Raw genomic sequence first — 18,687 nt, 5'->3', positions numbered from 1 at the left:
AACTGCAGCATCTCCAGCAACACAGAGCTGTCTGTAAATAACGCCGGGAATAAAAACCCGTATCGGCCGATGCTGACACACCTGAAAACGCAAATATAGGCCCGATATGTTGGCCAGCAGATAAAATCGGTCTATCCCTACCCATTTTATCATTTTTTTATCATCATCGCAATATCAACACATCGCGATAGACACTTTTTTGTGTTTAAAAAAAATAATGTTCAATTTGTTAAAGTACATCGGAAATGGCTTTAGTTGCAGTTTGTTTTACTTTAGCAGAATCCTGAAAGGAGCAGAAATGCAGAACTGAGTACACTTTAATATCGGTTTATCGCGAGAAATATTGTTATCGAAATATGCGTTTTTTCCTCATATCGTGCAGCAATTCATGCACATTACTTCCGAATTTCATATTACCATAACACGTTGCTGGAGAGTTTCACAGGAAACAATAAGCGCAGCTAACAGAGGAGGTAAAATGCATTAATGTTCACCTGTGTGCCACACCTTTGCCCTGCAGGAAAAAACGTGTGAAGCCTATAGAGGTCAAGAAGACCCAGTGGCAGCTTTTAAATATGTTTAATCCAGCAAGTTCGGTGTTAAATTTGGAAGCACACTCTGCAAGAAACACATCATACACTTCATACTCAGACCAATCACATCCATCCATCATTTTTGTAACCCATCCCTGTGGCACACATGGCTTTACTCTTCAGTAGAAAAAGATTACATAATGCGCATAGTTTTTAATTCTGAAGACACTCTGGCATTAGGCATATGCATCAGCAGTGACAATATGACAGGGAAGACAAGGTGACACTAGAGGACGAGGAAACAGATCGGGGGAGCGTCGCAAATAGAGCAACACAAGGGCAACGCGAATAGAAGCTGACTGCAAAAGACGAGGGGACTAGTTGGCGAGGGGGAATGAATCAACCAAACTGTGCTGTCAGCATCCCCGGGGCCGGCAGGGAGCATTAAGTGAGCTGACGTGGGACGCTGAGTCTCCCCCTTTTCTCCTTCCTCCTCCCATTTATCCCTTTGTCTCTCTCTCACTCTCTCTCTCTCATCCATATGGCAGATTCCACCTCTTCCCCTCCCCCTGCCCTGCTGCGCACTCTTTTGAAATGGCCTCTCTCCCACACACACAAAAACCCACGCTTGCTTGCACAAGCATCCCACATCCCATGAGCCATGTCTTATTTACGGTTCGATTACGGCCGACCGCCCTCCAGGACGAACGTCCTTCTCCGCCTCCTCTCTTCCTCGTGCCCTATGTTGATCAAAATAATAAGGGGAAAAACGAAATACTATTTTGTTCACTGGGGTCATAACAACATCTGTGGCGAATGTAGCAAAGAAAGCAGCAGCAGTATCACAGCACTGGTGTCGGAGGAGGGAAAAGGAGAAAAATGAAGCCTGCCATGCATGTATGACCCGTGGCACATACACAGCTATTTATCTAAAACACAGAAGCATTTGTTTGATGTTGATATGTACAAGCAAAAATGCAACTCAAACAGCACAAATGCTATGGCAAATACAGACAAGGCAAATCCCTGTGCAATACACAAGTTAAGAGCAGAGGGCTCTGCAGCAAGTGTACACACTCCTCCACAGAACAAGGTAATAAAGTGTGCGCCAATGATTGAACAGAACCCTCTGGGAGGCACATCGCAGCACTATCCCTGCTACATCTTCCTCCCAAAAAAAAACCATGAGCGCCTGCTGACGCATTCCACTGGAGTCTGCAACTCTCTGCTCTGCAGCCTGTAGCAAACTGTGAGGATGCGAAGCCCCTCAGTGGGACGCAAACACTTCCTTCATTTGAGCTGGTGAACGTAGCGTCTTAGCCCACTTTCAATGATTATTATGAAGTCTTTTTCACTGCAGATTGTGGGTGTCACATCAGGTCAGGGATTTTAGTTTTTTTTTTTTACACATATACTCTACAATTATATTTTATTTCTTATTTATTTATCTCATTGCTGTTGTTTGGTGTTTTATTTAAGATCCTATTGTCTCTGTAACATTTCCCATTTGTAATGTTACACGAATTCACTGTTTTCATGCTCATTTTATGTAATGTATGTTCATTATTGGAAAGCATTTTGTCATGCATTTCTTGTATGAAAGGTGCTATACAACTAAATGTAGGCCTATTGTTATTATTATTAAACAGAGCGTACTCACAAGTTACAACATATCATAAGCCAAGAGAAAGAAAAAAAAACTATTCACATTTTACATACTGGAGCAGGTACATTTCTGTAATTTTTGCTTTAAAAAAAATGACTTAAATGATTACTTATAGTATAAAAAGTATATAGTAAAAAAAGTGTTGACCATTAAATTTCATATACATCTATTTTTAAAATTATTCAAAACATGCAATGTGGCAGCTCTAGCAGTGGTGATAATTCATGGAGGCACTGTAACTAACAATTATTTCCATAATAGATTAATCATTTTGTCAATAAACTGACAGAGAATGGTGGGGAAATTCCCATTATGAATTCCAAATGACAGCTATTAAAACTTGTTGCATTCGGACAATAGTCCAAACCCCAAAAATATTTGGATATCACGGCTCGCATTTACGCTAGAAAAAATGACTTATATGACTTTTTGATTATCAAAATAGCTGAAATGAATCTTTTGTTTATTGACTGTTGATCTTGAATCTAGTGACTGGAAAATGCGTGTGGTTGAAGGATGAAATGTCCCCGGGAGGTGAACACACCGGGTCACATAGCTGTGGATGGAAAGAGTTCTGTGGCTGGCAATTAAACCCAAACAAAAAGTGTTTGGATTCAATCTAAAAGTTTTAAAGTGTTCAGCAGTAGAAAGAGGACAAGTTGCAACATAAGCTAGTCACAAAGACAGAACTGGCCAAAGAACCAAGTGGCACACCTTTCACAACGTGTGGCTTTCCCATTACTAATAGTAATATCATGCCATGTGGCCTGTTTTCCATCCTAAATTTTAAATCTCTTCTACGTCCTTTTTTTATTTTTACAAAACCATTTAAGCAACAGAGGAGTAGTTGTAACAGAAATGCCTTGCTATGGCTTTGACCCGTGCTCACTTAAGTAATGGCTGTTTATGATACTACTGTATTTGTTATAAGTCTCTTCAGACAAGTGGATGAGCAAACTGCCAAAAATGGGATTTAAATGGAAGTGTACAGAGAAGCAGCCATCTGCCCTGCAAATCCCAAACAAACGGGTGTTACTGAAAGTGTTGTTCCCAGACTTTCAAATGGTCCTTGCTATTACACTGCCATTTAAAGGCAGCACAACACTTTTTCTCCATGCGTGTATGGGTCATTGTTTAGACCCCATCTGCTTGACAGCACTCTTCATTGTGTCGATTTAGGTCATCAGGTTGGATTACGACACGGCTCAATAGTTCAACCTAATTAAAGGCAATCATCCTGATAAATGTATTTCCTCTGGTGTGGTCACCGTTTTTTGCACAATGGGCATTACACAATATTCTGTGTACTATACAAATAAGGCTTGACTTGGACAGTGTCAGATCAGAACGAGTTTCTATTTTTTCTTTCACAAAGCAGCATCAAGAGGGACAAAAAAAACTGTATACACACTAAGCACCAAACCATTCCTTATAGGAACTATATTTTTCGTATGACAGGATGACAGCCTACCAGAACTTCCTGTACTTGGTCCAGAAGTCTGAACAAAAAAGTCTGAAAGTCTGAAAAAATAAGTTTTCACAGTGGAAATGAACCAGACCATGGCTCAGTTTGATCCAGACCGAGAGCCCCTGTTTTTGTCCGGCCAAATATCGGCTGTTTGGAGGTTTCACACCTGTAACTTTGGTTCGGATCAAACTGAAAAGTCCTAAAGTCCAGACCGACAAGGAAGGTGTGAAAGCCGCCATGGATGAAGTCTATCTCCAATATAAATTCCAAGAAAAGTCTGCCGTTGAGGAAGTGAACAAACACATCTGAAAATACATGGAGTGTCATTTTTGTTTATCGCAGACTTATTTATAGAATACATTCATTCACCTCCATCTTGGCCTGGGAACGCCTCGGGATCCCCCAGTCGGAGCTGGTTAATGCGGCTCGGGAAAGGGAAGTTTGGGGTCCCCTGCTGGAGCTGCTCCCCCCGCAACCTGACACCGGATAAGCAGACAAAGATGAATGGATTGACTTTCAGCTACATCAAAGCTGAAATTGTCTCCAAATACTTGTTAGATTTGGGCCATGAGGTTGAATGCCAATATTTCTCACCACTACTCTACCCTTCCACATCATGACATCAATAAACAGACCACTGACTCTGTGCTTCTAGCCTGTGGGATAAGAGTTTAACTTAATATTCACTAAAACTCTCCAGGACACTCAGATTTGCACTAAAGAAAAACTAAAACTTTGTGTAAAAAAACACACACACACACAAGCTTAATTACATACTACAATACAAGTTGTGGATGGAAATGTAAGCCTCTTAAAGTAAAATGCTGCTAATGAAAAAGTTTAACACCATGCTATGCACATTTGAAAAGTGTAAGATTTGGGAGAGGTGGTATAAACTCACACCTGCCTCTGGTACAGCAGAACATCCTAATTTAGGCACATCTTTCATCACCACTTGGTCTGAGTGAGAAAGGAAGAAAAAATACTAAACCCTGGGAATAACACGGAGCATGCGTGTCTGTGAGTGTCTCTGAGGCATACACGAAGATGAAAAACTGACTTTTATATATATATATATATATATATATATATATATATATATATATATATATATATATATATATACATACATACATACAGACACACACACACACACACACACACACACACAAACACATGCATGCATGTGTAAGATGATCCGTTTTTTTCATTTGATCTTTCCTACTGCTCTGATTATTCAGAGAGGCTTACAGGGGATGAAGTCCTATCCAATTGTTTGAAGATAAGAGACCACAGATTCTACAAGGGACAATAACATGATGTAAATATAGCCGCAAGCGGTGATTCGCAGGTTCAGACCTTTTTTCTCAGTAGCGACTTCAAAGTAATTTCACACATATGGTCCAATGTCATTATAAAACATATCCTGCACGCTTTGTAACAATTGCACAAATAGTGCACTTTGTTTAAAACCTACAACAGATTGATCAAAAACATTTATTTTCAATTCAGTGCGATATGTAGCTCAGTCCAGCTCACGGCGGTTCATAATTAAGATATGAAACTTAAAGTCCTCAGAACAAAAACACAATAACAAAAAGAAAATCAAAGAGTGTTGCCAACAGGGACGTTGTAGAGCGCCCTCCGGAGGACAACACTAATATGGTAGAAGGGAGTTTTGTCCGTTTTTACTAATCTCTTTTGAAATAGTCATTTATCAGAATCATTTATTTTTCATAAATGATTCTGATAAATTTATATCATTTTTTTTTAATTTATTGGCCATTATAAATGCTGATATTATTAATGCCGATATATCAGTCGGGCTCTACATGGTACTTTGTATCGGTACTAAATAGCAGCAAGTACCCAAATGTACTGTAAGTACTTGTACTTGATCTTAAAAAAAAAAGTGGTATAGGTGCATCCCTACAGCAAAGGATCGGCTGATTTTAAAGACATTTAAATGAATCAATTATCAGTATTAGCTCTTATCAGACTGATTGTCTAAGAGCATACGTACCCACAGCTGTGGCCTTTTACAATTTTTTCCCCCAAAAGGGGGTAATAGTATAATTCTATCATATAAATATATTAAAAAATCTGGTTAATGCAATACTTTGGTGTACTGCAGGGGGTACATGAGATGTTTTTCAGTTACAACGTTGTTGTTTAGTAAATCAGACACTGCTGTTGCAGCGCTGTATTGTGTTATATGTTTTTTGTTTGGTGTTACTTGGCTGGAAAACATATTTCAAAATTGGGACACTAAAAAAAAGGTCTATTAATTAGAGGTAAACCCCTCCTAGTGACGGTCACTGAAAGGAAACAGCGGGGGAACTGTGTGCATGAACATATTTCCAAACATATTTTTTAATGAAACTCCTAACATAATAGTTCTCTTTATAAAAACAAATCATGAAATCAATCCTGCATGAAATTATTGAAATGCGGTTGTTTTTTGTTTTTTTAATGGAAACATAATGTGGTATTGAGGGAACTGAATGATGGGACTTTTTTGCTTTTGCAGAACAAACAAAGAATCTACAATTGTAGGCACATTAAGAACGAAAACCAAGAACATTCCACTGTGGCGTGCACAGATATCTTCCTCTGAAAAGCCCATGCTTGTTTTCTGTCGCAAAAGCAAGCAGCAAAATAAAATCAGCAACTGAAAGACATCTCGAAAGTCTTTTCGAAATGAATGAATGTACAGTATATTAAACTAATTGTGTTTCAGGTGAGACAGAGCACACTATTTCCTGCTTCTGTGTGATAGTGTTTGATTGTACAGGGAACTTTATTTACAAATTACCTTAAAACAGAGTGCATGTTTGGATGACTGTTTGTGAATGCACATCGAGCTCCTGCATCACTGCAGCTGTTTCTGTGTAAGAACTGACACAAATTGCCCAGGGGTAGAACAAATCCTGACCTGTTTTATAGAAACAAAGGGATCAAATTAAAATGTTCCCACTGAGCGAGCAGAGTACACAAATATGCCCCAATGGACCAGCAGCACCTGCTAAGCTCTGCTCCCAGCAACCCTTCCATTTCTTTGCATCGTGTTTTGATCCACTGTGGTCTGACTCACAGGTTGTAGACTGTGGGTATAAGCCTGCCAGGACAGGACTAAATAAAGCTTAGGCTACAGCCATTCAAATACGTTTTCATTTGAATACAAAAATGATCTCCGTCCCAAGAAATAGTCATATCCACGTCCATATTAAAGCGCCTGAAAACGCATCTCACAGGACCTTCCAGGTACACTGAGCATGCGTGTGCTGGTGTAAATGTTGTGTATGGCTAAAAAATGCAACTGTACACAGGAATCGTCGTGAATTGCTCAAATAATAGCTTGCCTCCTTGAGCGTGTAGGCAGTGGTGGCATTGTAAAATGCGGAACTTGACTGCAAAACAGCTGCTAGCGTTGACAAACCATGTCAGTGATGCCTATAGTTCGTTACTTTCATTATTCCTTGTTGAATTAACCACAACTAGTCAAAGCTGATGTTGTTTGTTTTCTTGTGGAAAAATGATGATGTGACAGGGGCATGATAACTCAGGGAAGGACACGTCGTGACTGATAGGACCCAACTGGGAAGCGAACGTGGCTGTCTACGTCATCATTTTTAAATGTCTCGTCCAGATTAAAATGCAACTCCAGAGTTTTCAAACTAAAACAAGGTCAGAAGCATTTTCAAAAGTCTGCCGTTTTATGGGGTTCTAAAACGCTGACGTAGTGGATGTTTGGGCCAAAAGTTAAAAAAATAATAATGAACCCTTGTGTTGTCTTCCTGTCAAAATTGAAAATGCGTTTTTGTACCTTTTTTTAACACTCATGACACTTTTGTTCAATGTTTATCACTTTTTTTGATGTTTTCAACACTACGTATCACTAACTTATTAACTTTAGTTTTGCAGTTATTTGGGGAATTTAGAGTCAATAAACCTCATTCATAGGAAATTGTACCTGATGTTTGAGTTAGAAAAGAAGAAATTAGGAATTATATAGACTAAAATTAAAGGAATGGATGTTGATGGATAATCACAGACAAGAATAGGTCAACTTTTACTCAAAACTATTTCAAAACCATTTCAATGTTTTTTTTTTCAAATGCTATAAAATTGAATTAGACGCCCTAAGATTAATGAAAGTAGAGATTTGTACTTCCCAAAGAGCGTTGTGTGGAATCAATCATGTTATTTTGGGTAATTAAAAAGAACATTGATATAGGAAAACGGGTCAATTTGACCCGAGGACCACATGAAGGTTAATCTTATTGTAGCTGATAATGCATTTACAGGTTAGTTACTAGTGGTGTTCAGGGACTTCAAATGGGCCTCGAGGGACTCCTCCACTACCAAACCAATAGATCTTTCATAGCCATAATAAAAAAGAAAGCAAGGTGATGGAAAGGTTTGTCTTTTACGAATGACATTTAGCCAGAAGGTGTTGTTGGTAATTGAGGAAGTCTATCTCAGACTGCTGGGGCTTTACCTCTTCACCTCGAGTCACTCAGAGACAATCCTATCTACTGGCCAAATCTGAGGATCATTAGCCCTTTCAAAACAGGAGGGTTGAAGCGGGTTCCCCAGGACAGCACTAAAAGGCCCTCTATTTTCCTTAATCTTGCTCCTCCTTTTCCTTCTATATATAGCCATATCACCAAGGGCTCCGTGCAGAGCTCCATAGAATATGGAGGACGAAACGGAAACGGAGAGGGTTGATGAATATGAAAAGGACAAGCCAGCGCTGGAGCGGGGATCTTCATTCATTTATCCAGCTACAGACTCTCTTCAGACATTCAAAAGTTGAAAGAACAATGCGTTACTTGCAGGTAGAGGATTGACTATCTGCCTGTACCTTCTGTGAAAGCAAAAGGACAAGTAGCAGAGTAGAGCTTATAAAACAATGAAAGACTGTTTTCACAGCTTCTCTGTGTGGCCATACATTATTGATGGGGTTACCCTAATCCACTGTGAATACACGTACAGCCACATGATGACACAATCCATGTTTTCGGGGGTGATACACACACACATAGGACAGCTATGCCGTGAACATTTGTGGCGGTTTCTGTTCTTGTGCATATCTTCATAAAGCCTTAAAGAGATTGTGTTGAAAAAGCACCAGAGAGGTTTCACAGAGGGACATGCCCTCCCAAATGGTACAAATATTTTTTTCTACCTGAAAATCAACGGCCTTACCTTATTTTATGTAATAAACATGTAGTCCTGATTCAATTCAGAAAATTATTCTGGATATGACCACTTATGTTTTTTTAAGATAAGAATGATCACATAGTGGATTTTTAACATGAATTATAAAACCCCAAATAAGTCACGGGTCAATTTGACCCGAGGGATTCTAAAAGGTCCCAAAAGTGAAGACAACACAAGGGTTAATGTTTTTATGCAAAACCAAATTCTTCTAGAGAGGGAACAAGGCCAGCCTGCTACATACTATGTGGTGTTAAAGAGGAAAATGCTTGTCTAAAAAAAAAACATACAACTCAAGGTGTAATTCTGTTTGTAAGGTCAAATTAAGAAAGATTTGTATTTTAAGACTTTGTTGAATAAGTAATTGTGATTCATACGGCAGTTCATTTTCAAGGTAGGCGTAACCCGTTTTAGTGTCGGTCAACAATTTCCCTTTTGTTGACCTACACTTCAGTTGTATTTAGCAATTTCAGCTGGTGTCAGTTATTGACTTTATTGAGCTTGTCCACGCACAAAATGAAGGGGAGAGGGTGGGGAAGTGAAATATATATTAACTTGGGAAAATAACAATAATCGGAGATCTCTAAAGGGCTTTCTGTGGTTTTTTTCTCTCTGTCTCTAATGACTGTCCTGGCAACACTTCAGTATGTTAGCTGTGTATGGATATTAGTTCAGCCATCAAGACAAAAAGAAAAACACATCTCCCAAAAAGGTGTAATGTAGGAAGAAATTGGGGTTGCCAGTGTTGCCTCAGGCCAAGCAAGCTCGGGTAACAAAATAGATGCCGAGTCAGGTGCTTGAAAGAAAATAAAAGTCAATAACCAGCAGCAAAGACTTCTTAGAGCTAGCATGTACCAATATTATGCTTTACAATGACTAACATCCACACAAAGTGCCAATTAGATGGCCTATACTGCTGCATTTAACCCCCAAACCTACTCTAGTGGAGCAGCTTTGTGTCCACAGAATTGTGGTTGGAGTGGGAACCCTGCAGTTATGAATGAGTGCAACCAATTAAATGTGAAGTAGAGCAGCGAGGGAGCAAGTATATTCAGCCAGACGTACCTCAACCAGCAAAGGTAACAGAACATGTTGATTTAGCCATTCTGATTTCATTCACATCACCTAAAAGCAGTTTAAAAGGCTATTCCTTTAATGTTGCTTCGTAACAGAATTCAGAGTGAGACTCCCAAACATGGCAACGCAGTAATGGCATGTTAACATACCCAAACGAGAATGGTCTCATAGTAGGCTTATACTGATTGGCGACCGTATCATTTATCAATATTTAAAAGGATGATCAACGGTTTGGTTTTACCACACCAATATTAAGGTATTTTGAACTAACTTACTAACAGAACGAAGATGTTGTAAAAAAATTAAATAATAATTTAGAGAGGTCTCTGGTGGAGCTACATGTCCGCCCACCGCGCCCCATTAACTGTCACAAGGGAATTTTGAATCCTTAATTGCAAACTCTTTTGCCATCTGACTCCGATTGGACGATATGAAAATTGAAAGGATCGCCCAACCCTATTTCATCGGGAGCACACACACCAGATTTTTAACCCAGCAGTAAGATTATTCTAAGAGTGACTAATACTGCCTTTTTTTCTTCTTCTATTTTCTTGCATTTGATGAAAATTTTATTTTTAAGATTATTTGAGCTACATATGTGGGCTGGTCTTCATCGCAACTTTGCCAATGAAAGGTCTGACTATGACCTGGTCTTGGTGGTTTATGGAGGCCTTGTACTGCCCGTTGTAGTTCTAACGTGCGTGTGTGTGTGTGTGTGTGTGTGTGTGTGTGTGTGTGTGTGTGTATACAGCATTGATTGTAATGTCACATTCACGCTCTGATGCTAACCTCGTCTGACATATGCGTTAGCACTTTCTTCTGCTTTCACTGAGAACTCCTCTCCAATAAAAGTAAAAAGATGATACAAAACCCATTCTTTTTTTAAAATTTTAAACATGGTGCAGACTGTACGTTATGCATTCACAAATGTGTTGTGTGTGTTGTTGCAGCCTATAGTGCATAAATAATGGCCAGTACATGCGGCTTGTGCTCACCATAATTTGGTGACAGGGGTGATGGGGTGGCATTGATGCGTCCCCCCCCCCTCAGGGAAGTGCAGAATGTCTCAGCCAAACAAGCCGGGGACATGCTGTTTTATTTGCACAAACCCCTACACCGCACCATCATCACTCCATCTTCCAAAATCACAGCCTGCTGTCCTGTACTAAAGTATGTTCATCACTGGGCTAGACAATCTGATTTGAACCCCAAAAAAATATTTGGGCTTCCAATTCTTTACCTAGTAAAAACATCGGACCTACTGGGCCTAGGGGAGTTTGGTAGTAGCCCTTGGCGGACTATGACATGAAGACAAATGTGTGATTCCCATGTAATCCAAGTCCACAAGACTGTATGGTGGAACGGGTAAACGTAGATTTGGATTTTTGTTGGTCTGCAAAGCAAAGTGCACTGAACACGACGTACCTTTCACATCAAGGGGAACTGAGAAGAAGAAAGGAGTTGCTCTAGTACACTCTGCACCGACAAATGGCACAACAGACGGAAAAGGAGTCTTGCTTAAAAAATGCAAAGGTTCTCAGCACGTATTGGCTGACTTTGCCCTTTCCTCCAAACTTTAATGAAAACAGTGGTGAATTAAAAATGAAACAGCCTTGTTATGAACATGGCTCTTTTTAGAGATGATCCCATACCTTTTTTGGCTTACCGAAACCGACTCTGATACCTGAACTTGCATATCGGCCGATACAGAGTACTGATCCGATACCAGTGTGTAATATATTTTGTTATGTTTTAACAACTGTACACCACTGTACCTCTATGGATGTGGTAGGATTTCTATCTTTGTTGTCAGTCTGGCTCAGGTTAAACTCTTTGTAAAAAATTAACAAACACAAAAAGTTTGAGAGTCAATTATAAAAGAAAAAGAAGATAAATAAAGTAGTGCGAAATAGATTTTCTTCAGTTTTTTTTCTTTGTGGTATCGGATCAGTGCTAAACTCCAGTACTTCCTGAAACCTTTACCAGCGTTTACATCAATACTGGCTCGGTATCAGAACAGCTCTAGTTCTTTTAAAAGATATTCCTACTGTATGGCTTCTGACAGGGTTTTAGGAGTGGTTTGAAAAATGTATGCATACAGGGTGGGAAATTATCACCCGCCACCAGCCAATGGCAGGTACTTTATCAAAGTGGCGGGTGACTTTGAGAATTATACTATTATACATCATACTTCTCTTTTTTAATTGTCCTTAATGTTTTTATAGTGCGTGTTGTAAGGCAGGCAAGGCAAGGCAGCTTTATTTGTATAGCACATTTCAGCAACAGGGCAATTCAAAGTGCTTTTTTTGGAATATAAAACTCTGGTTTTCAGTTGCCACCCTACCACTCCAAATGAAAAACTGATATTTACAAATATGCAATAATGCAATAACAGTGAGACAAGTACCTGGGTATGTGTTTTCATTTATATTTAACATTCACCATCGCACTCGCTGCTGTCAGTCCCATAGAAGAACATGACAGTGCGACGCGTGTTTGGAACTACACAAGCTTACATGAACCACCCCGCTAGCGAGAACAGAGTGTTGCAACTCTACTCTCTATGGCTCTGGTTCAACCCATCATCATGTATCTGCAGCACACCATAGATCCATAAATACCCATGACCCTTTGCTTTCCAGTGGTTCAATGAAACAGTTTGTAATTCAAATTTAGATATTGTGACATATTCACACCATACTATAATGTAAACACATATTTGCACATATGGATCTTTTGGTGTCTCTTCCACAAATGTGAGTGACTTTGACGCTAACATACAGTACATAGACGGATATTTAATGTTGCCCGGTCCATGCCTCTCCAAGGCTTCGACACTGATCTGTAGCTTGTATTTAGTAACACTAGCCTTGAGCCAGCATTATCTATGACAGTTTGTTTTACACAGCCTGATTGAATTGATTGAAACTGGCCACTCATGTAAAATTAAGTCAGAAATCAATATTGAGTTCTAATTTGAACTGGGTGGGGAACAACAGCTCTGTAAGACGAGTTTTGAAAGTCGCGGAGAAACGGCGAGGTCATCCGCATCCTGTGGCAAAGACGTGAAGCCTCACACGCACTGCGTGGCACACAGACTGTATTGACATTGTGCGTTTCACATTGAATAGGACAAAGCACTTTACAAAGCCTCTCCATCACCCACGTATCCACACATATCACGGTCAGTTCAGACCTTAAGAGAACGGAGCATAAAAGACAATAACAAACCAAAAGGAAAAGGATTTTTTAAATTTATTATCTGACCTATATATTTGCAGAAATATCAGGGCACATGACTGCTGGACGCACAGCAAGTAGTGAACAAGGTGCCACAACACCAGATTTTAAATAACTCCACAGTTTGACCACATTATGTAAAGTCCCTGAAGTAGGACAGGGCAATTTATCAATATCATATCGATATTGTGATGCGAGACTAGATGGTCTCAGATTTTGCACATCGTAATACGACATAAGTGTTGTCTTTCCTGGTTTTACAGAATGCAAGTGATGGCATTTCCTAAACTTACCAGACTGTTCTAGCTGTTCTATCTGCCTTTACCCACTTAGTCATTATATCCACATTACTGATGATTATTATTCACAAATTTAATTGTGAATGAGCTACTGAAGTATTTGGTCAAAAATATCATGGTATTTGAATATCACCCAGCCCTACCCTGAACACTTGGCTTAAAGTATTTTTCCATAACATACAACAGTATTTAGCCAATGACAATATTAGCAACAACAACAAAAGTTTAAAAAACATCTTTATTTGATAAGATTGACATTCTCAAAGCTCATCTAATCTAGCCTGCTTAATAAGAATTGACTGGTTGACCCGATGCCATGCAATGCTAGCAGCATTTCTCCTTAAATCAATAACTTAGAGTGCGAGAAGGAAACAGGATGCCCGTTGTGTTTCAGGAAGAGTACACAGGACAAAGGCTGAATACTTGGAAGCCAACAACAGCATGCAAGTGGCCAGTGATAAGGTGCACAAAGGAAGTCCAGAGAGCTCCCTTAGGAAATGTATTCACGTCCAACTGTTCAAAAGTCCTGTTGGACAAAACGTGGGACTCTTGCTTGTAATTAGAACATTGCTTACTGAAGAACCATGCACCCCTGAGACAGGTGGCTTGTTACCCTCCACAGTACGGTTTATGGAATTGTTCATGACACTTGTATAATCACTCCTTAGCTAAGGGAAGTCAAACTAGCTAAACTTGGTCCTATCAACCTTGCCGAATCCTGCTTGGGAGGGCAAAATGTTTGGAAAGCAATCCGGAGTGGAAAGCAGCTAGAGCCCTTTCATTTCATGCAACCAACGCGTTCAAATATTATGCTTGCAAACAATTACTAGCCAGTCAAGCAGGCACTCTTCTCGCCAAAAGTGACAATTTGCGCACATTTGCTGATTGGCAGGTTGTTTATTTGCACTGGCCAACACCAGAATTCCTGACAGTTTTTCTGACAATCATCGGAAACACCAAACCAACGGCTATGGTCACTGAAGGGGAAAAGCAAAGCTGTACAAACTGTCAGACAAGACTGCCCTTTCTACGCAGGTTGATTAGGTAATCAATCATATTTATGTAAGCCATTTATTTGCTGAAGATCAGCAAAAATACTTGCACTGGAGTAACAGATGATGTTTATTCAGCAGCTTACCACAGTGAGAACTGACATTTAGCCCCTGTGGTCTTTGTCAAAAGTGTATGCTCATCAGCACCCATCCGCCCGCAAATCCTGAGGAAATGCATTGTCTTTTCCTAGTGCCTTATCCCCATGATGCAGCAATGGTGTATTAATCAGGGCTCAAACAGCAATGTCCTCAGGGCAGAGAACTTAAGTATCGATCACAGGAGCAGCTATGTCCACATGGAGCAGTGTGAAGGGGATGGCTATGATTTTTGTAGCCTGCAGCTATGCATTATAGGAGCATTAACGGAGAGTCCTCTGACAGCCAGCAGCAGGAGCAGCCCCTCTGCTGTTGCTGCATGGGTCCTCTAACACAGAATCATACAGCTTTCCTGGGATGGCACAATGCAGCACAGCTGAGTGAACTTTGCACACGCACACACAGACACAGAGACACACACACACACACACACACAGGGTCAAGTTTGGCAAGCACTCAGAGTGCTTGTTCTGAGCTGTTTTTCCATCTTTAAAGCCATCTCAGCAAGTAGAGCAGTACTGCAGCAGTTATATGAAATACACAGTAATTGGGACTTTTGCAAAAGCTCAATCACTCCCTTTAACTCAGCAAATCAGCTTTTCCCACAGCGGCGCTAAAGATTCAATCAGTCTCTGTTATTTCTTTAACCTTTGTACGGTATTTGGGTCAAATTGACCCATTTTAAATGTTTTCAAGCAGAAAAATGGTACAATTTACATTCTTTCTACCCAAAAATCAACAGCCTTTCCTTATTTTCTGTGATGAACATGTATTCCTGACTCAACTTATTCTGGATGTGACCACTTGTGTTTTTTCCATAGTGAATTTTTAACATGAATTATAACCCTATGACAAAAAACAAACCCCACTCCCATTTTTAATTGTGTTCTAGTAGAGACTGATTGCATTCACTAAACATATATGTTGACTCAAGTGTTTGAAATTGAGATATAGAGAATATTTATTAATAGATTATGAAGTAAACTCTGAGCCTTTGAAATGACGGTGCAACCTCTCGCTCACATGATAGAGCGTGCACCTGCTTTAGATCTGTGCAATAAATCAAATTTTAATCACAATTATGATTTGGGCTTCTAATAATCACAAAAACCATGTCATCCAGAACGCAATTATTTAGCACGTTATGTTTTGGAAGTAAACTCTTATTTTGTCTCCAAAAAAAAGGTCAAACGAGAAAAGTCTTAGGGGAATTTTCACAGTTGAAGGTGTTTCTCTGGTTTTTTTAACCCTTGTGTTGTCTTCCCGTCAACCTTATTATTGCTTTTTCTGACATTTTTGGTCACTTTTTTCAATGCTGTGGGTGCTTTTTTTATGTGTTTGCCAAAGCTTTTTGATATTTTTAATGTTGACATTTTCAGCGCTTATTTTGACGACCCATTTTTAGTGCAAAAAATAAATAAATAACAGAAAATGGGTCAAATATGACCCAAGGACAACATGAGGGTTAAGTTAAATAAACGCGGCTTTTTTTCTCTAAAAGTCAATGACTTATCGTGTTAAATGTGATTTCAATATTGACCAAAATAGTAGTGATGATGATTTTGTTTCCATTTTCGAGCAGCCCTACAAGCACCCCCCTTTCCCCCTCCTTCTCCTGGCATTTAATAAGTCAAAAACCATAACAATAAATCCAATAGTGCCTAAGCCCCCTGAATGTTGAGATGTGTGGAGCCCTGACAGAAATCTGGAACATATGTTTGAGGTAATATTAGTTTAAAAAAACATACATACATGCACTTTTTTTTCTTCTTTTTTTTTTTTTTTTTTACACAAAACATTTTTGGAAATGATAAATGTCTCAGCAATTAACATTGGGATCTGTTCCAGTTTCACTGTGTGTGTCTGTATTCTGGTGGCCAAAGTTGACATGGTAAAGACACGCAATAATGCCAGAGCATGCACAGGTTAAGGTGCCTTGTGGGAAACATGACTCTCTGTATTCATTACTTGCAGAAATACAGTAGTATTCATGCTTATAGCAGCATCATATTTATTTTCTTTTTTTAATTTTACTTTAAGCTTAAAGCAACAAGGGAATCAGAAGGTGTTACTGGCTTTTAAATCATGCAGTTGTTACACTTTCAGGTAGGAATTACTTCCCTACTAGCTTTCACAACACAGCAGCACCTTTGCATTGCATTGCAATATACAATACTGATTGTAGATATATGTAGCAGGCATTTTTTTAGCTTTTTTTTCTCTATTTGCCGTCCAAGAGGATATGCAAACGTGCAAAACCTGGGACCCAAATCAGCAACACCGTTTTCATCCTCTGCAGCCCCCAAAATAACAAGCTAACAACAAGTCTACTCACGGTTGGCTCATTTTCTGTGAGGATCATAAAAATAACGTATTTTACATGTCTGCACCCGGTACACCCCCCAATACACATAACTGTTACATCTGAGCTGTTCACCTCAGATGTAACAGGGAGTAGGGCAATGTTGGAGGTGACAAGGTAATAAATAGGTAAATATGCATACTGCAAAGTTTAAACTTACACCCAAACATTAAAAGCTAAAAATCATTTCAGATCCAGGAACAAAATCAAGAAAAATGAGGGGTTCATGGTCTGATTAGTGTAAGTTTAGGAGTCCTTGACATGAAAAAATATGGAAACCACAGACATAGAGGACTCTCCCTCCGTTAAGTAGGTCCTATGCTATGAATACAATAGTAGAGGACATTAATATACATACACCCAAAAAAGGCATTTAGGTCTTTCAATGGAACACGGGAAAGAGGAATGTATCTATATGTAGCCGGCATTTTTAAAGCTTTTTTTCTCTAATTGCAGTCCGAGAGGGATATGCAAACGTGTTTATAGCAACAAGAACAGATTCGGAAACTGAAATTCAATGTGTTCGGCAGCTAGCACAGCTTTCTGATGACTGTTTCTCTGTGTGTTGAACATGATGCGGTCTCCCTGCTAGACCTTCACTGTGCTCACAGGCACCACTGGCATGGTAAAGCTGAGGGAAGATGACAGCCATATATCCCACTGTCGCACTGCATACATAGAAGGTTATTTCGCAACGCCTACAGAGGAAGAAGTGCATATTTTTTGGTTAGCTAACGGCTGATGTGATTTGGACCGGTGAGTCCCCATGTCAGCGCTGTTCGATGATTACCTGCCTAATATTACATAAACAAAACCGGCACCTAAATCAGCAACACCGTTTTCATCCTCCGCAGCCCCCGAAATACCAAGCTAACAACAACAAGCCTACTCACGGTTCGTGCTGTAACGGAAAGTTATGTTTTTTTTTTCCCTCCCGGATACGTTGAAATCTTCTCCGCCACTTCACTTCAAAACAGAGATGACAGTTTTCATCCGTGTCGTCGCTGGCGTTGGAGAGAAAAAAAACGGACCGAGCGCGAGAGCGGTTCGTTGTACGGTCGCATGTACTGCAGTGTCCACCAGACTGCTGTCGGCCTCTTCTTCGTCTTCTTATTTTAAAGTGGCCGGTAAAGGAGATGGCGCATTAGCGCCGCCGTGTGGTGTGGAGTCAAAACAGGCCAGCACCGCATTTCTACGACCCTACTTATTCAATGGACAGGTTCATTCTACCACCAGCAAGCGACTTTCTGTCAAAATATTATTTATTTTTTAGCCCTTGCGTGTTGTTCGGGTCTGTGGGACCCGTTTTCAATCTTTGCTAAGGGTAGTTGGGTTGGGAACCGGAGGGTTGCTGGTTCACATTGGTCTAACAGTATCCACTGTTAAATAAAGGAGCTGCACAACTTGGATCTAGCTATTAGAATAATATGTGTGGCTACCATGCAAAAAGGTGTTAACCAGTAAAAAACACCTGTTGACCTCGGGTCAAATCTGACCCTTTAAAAATGTATATTATACTATATTTGAAATATGAGTTTCTTTTTAAGCAAATTACCACAAAAAATGGATTGTATTCCTTACAATGCTCTTTGCAAATACAATTGATTACTTTTATACCTCTTATCTTAACTATTGATCCAAATAATTCATAATTTCTGCTTTTTTAACTCA

The 18,687-nt window shown here is 39.6% G+C and overlaps 1 protein-coding gene across 2 annotated transcripts in view; it reads right to left on the bottom strand.

Annotated features, from left to right (window-relative positions):
• The window catches only part of adarb1b (adenosine deaminase RNA specific B1b), a 129,264-nt gene extending 111,138 nt beyond the window's left edge, over nt 1-18,126 (bottom strand). Inside the window, exon 1 of one of the 2 annotated variants that reach the window (XM_034884798.1) lies at nt 17,910-18,126. The gene's annotated coding sequence lies outside the window, so the exon portion shown is untranslated. The remainder of the gene's footprint in view (nt 1-17,909) is intronic. The other variant, XM_034884797.1, reaches the window with a different exon arrangement.
• Between the last annotated feature and the right edge of the window lie 561 nt (nt 18,127-18,687).

This window comes from Etheostoma cragini, chromosome 11 (assembly GCF_013103735.1).
Source record: "Etheostoma cragini isolate CJK2018 chromosome 11, CSU_Ecrag_1.0, whole genome shotgun sequence".
In the NCBI taxonomy this organism is placed as follows: domain Eukaryota; kingdom Metazoa; phylum Chordata; class Actinopteri; order Perciformes; family Percidae; genus Etheostoma; species Etheostoma cragini.
Note: the sequence above shows the minus strand (reverse complement) of the source record. Positions and strands in the feature narration are given on the sequence as shown.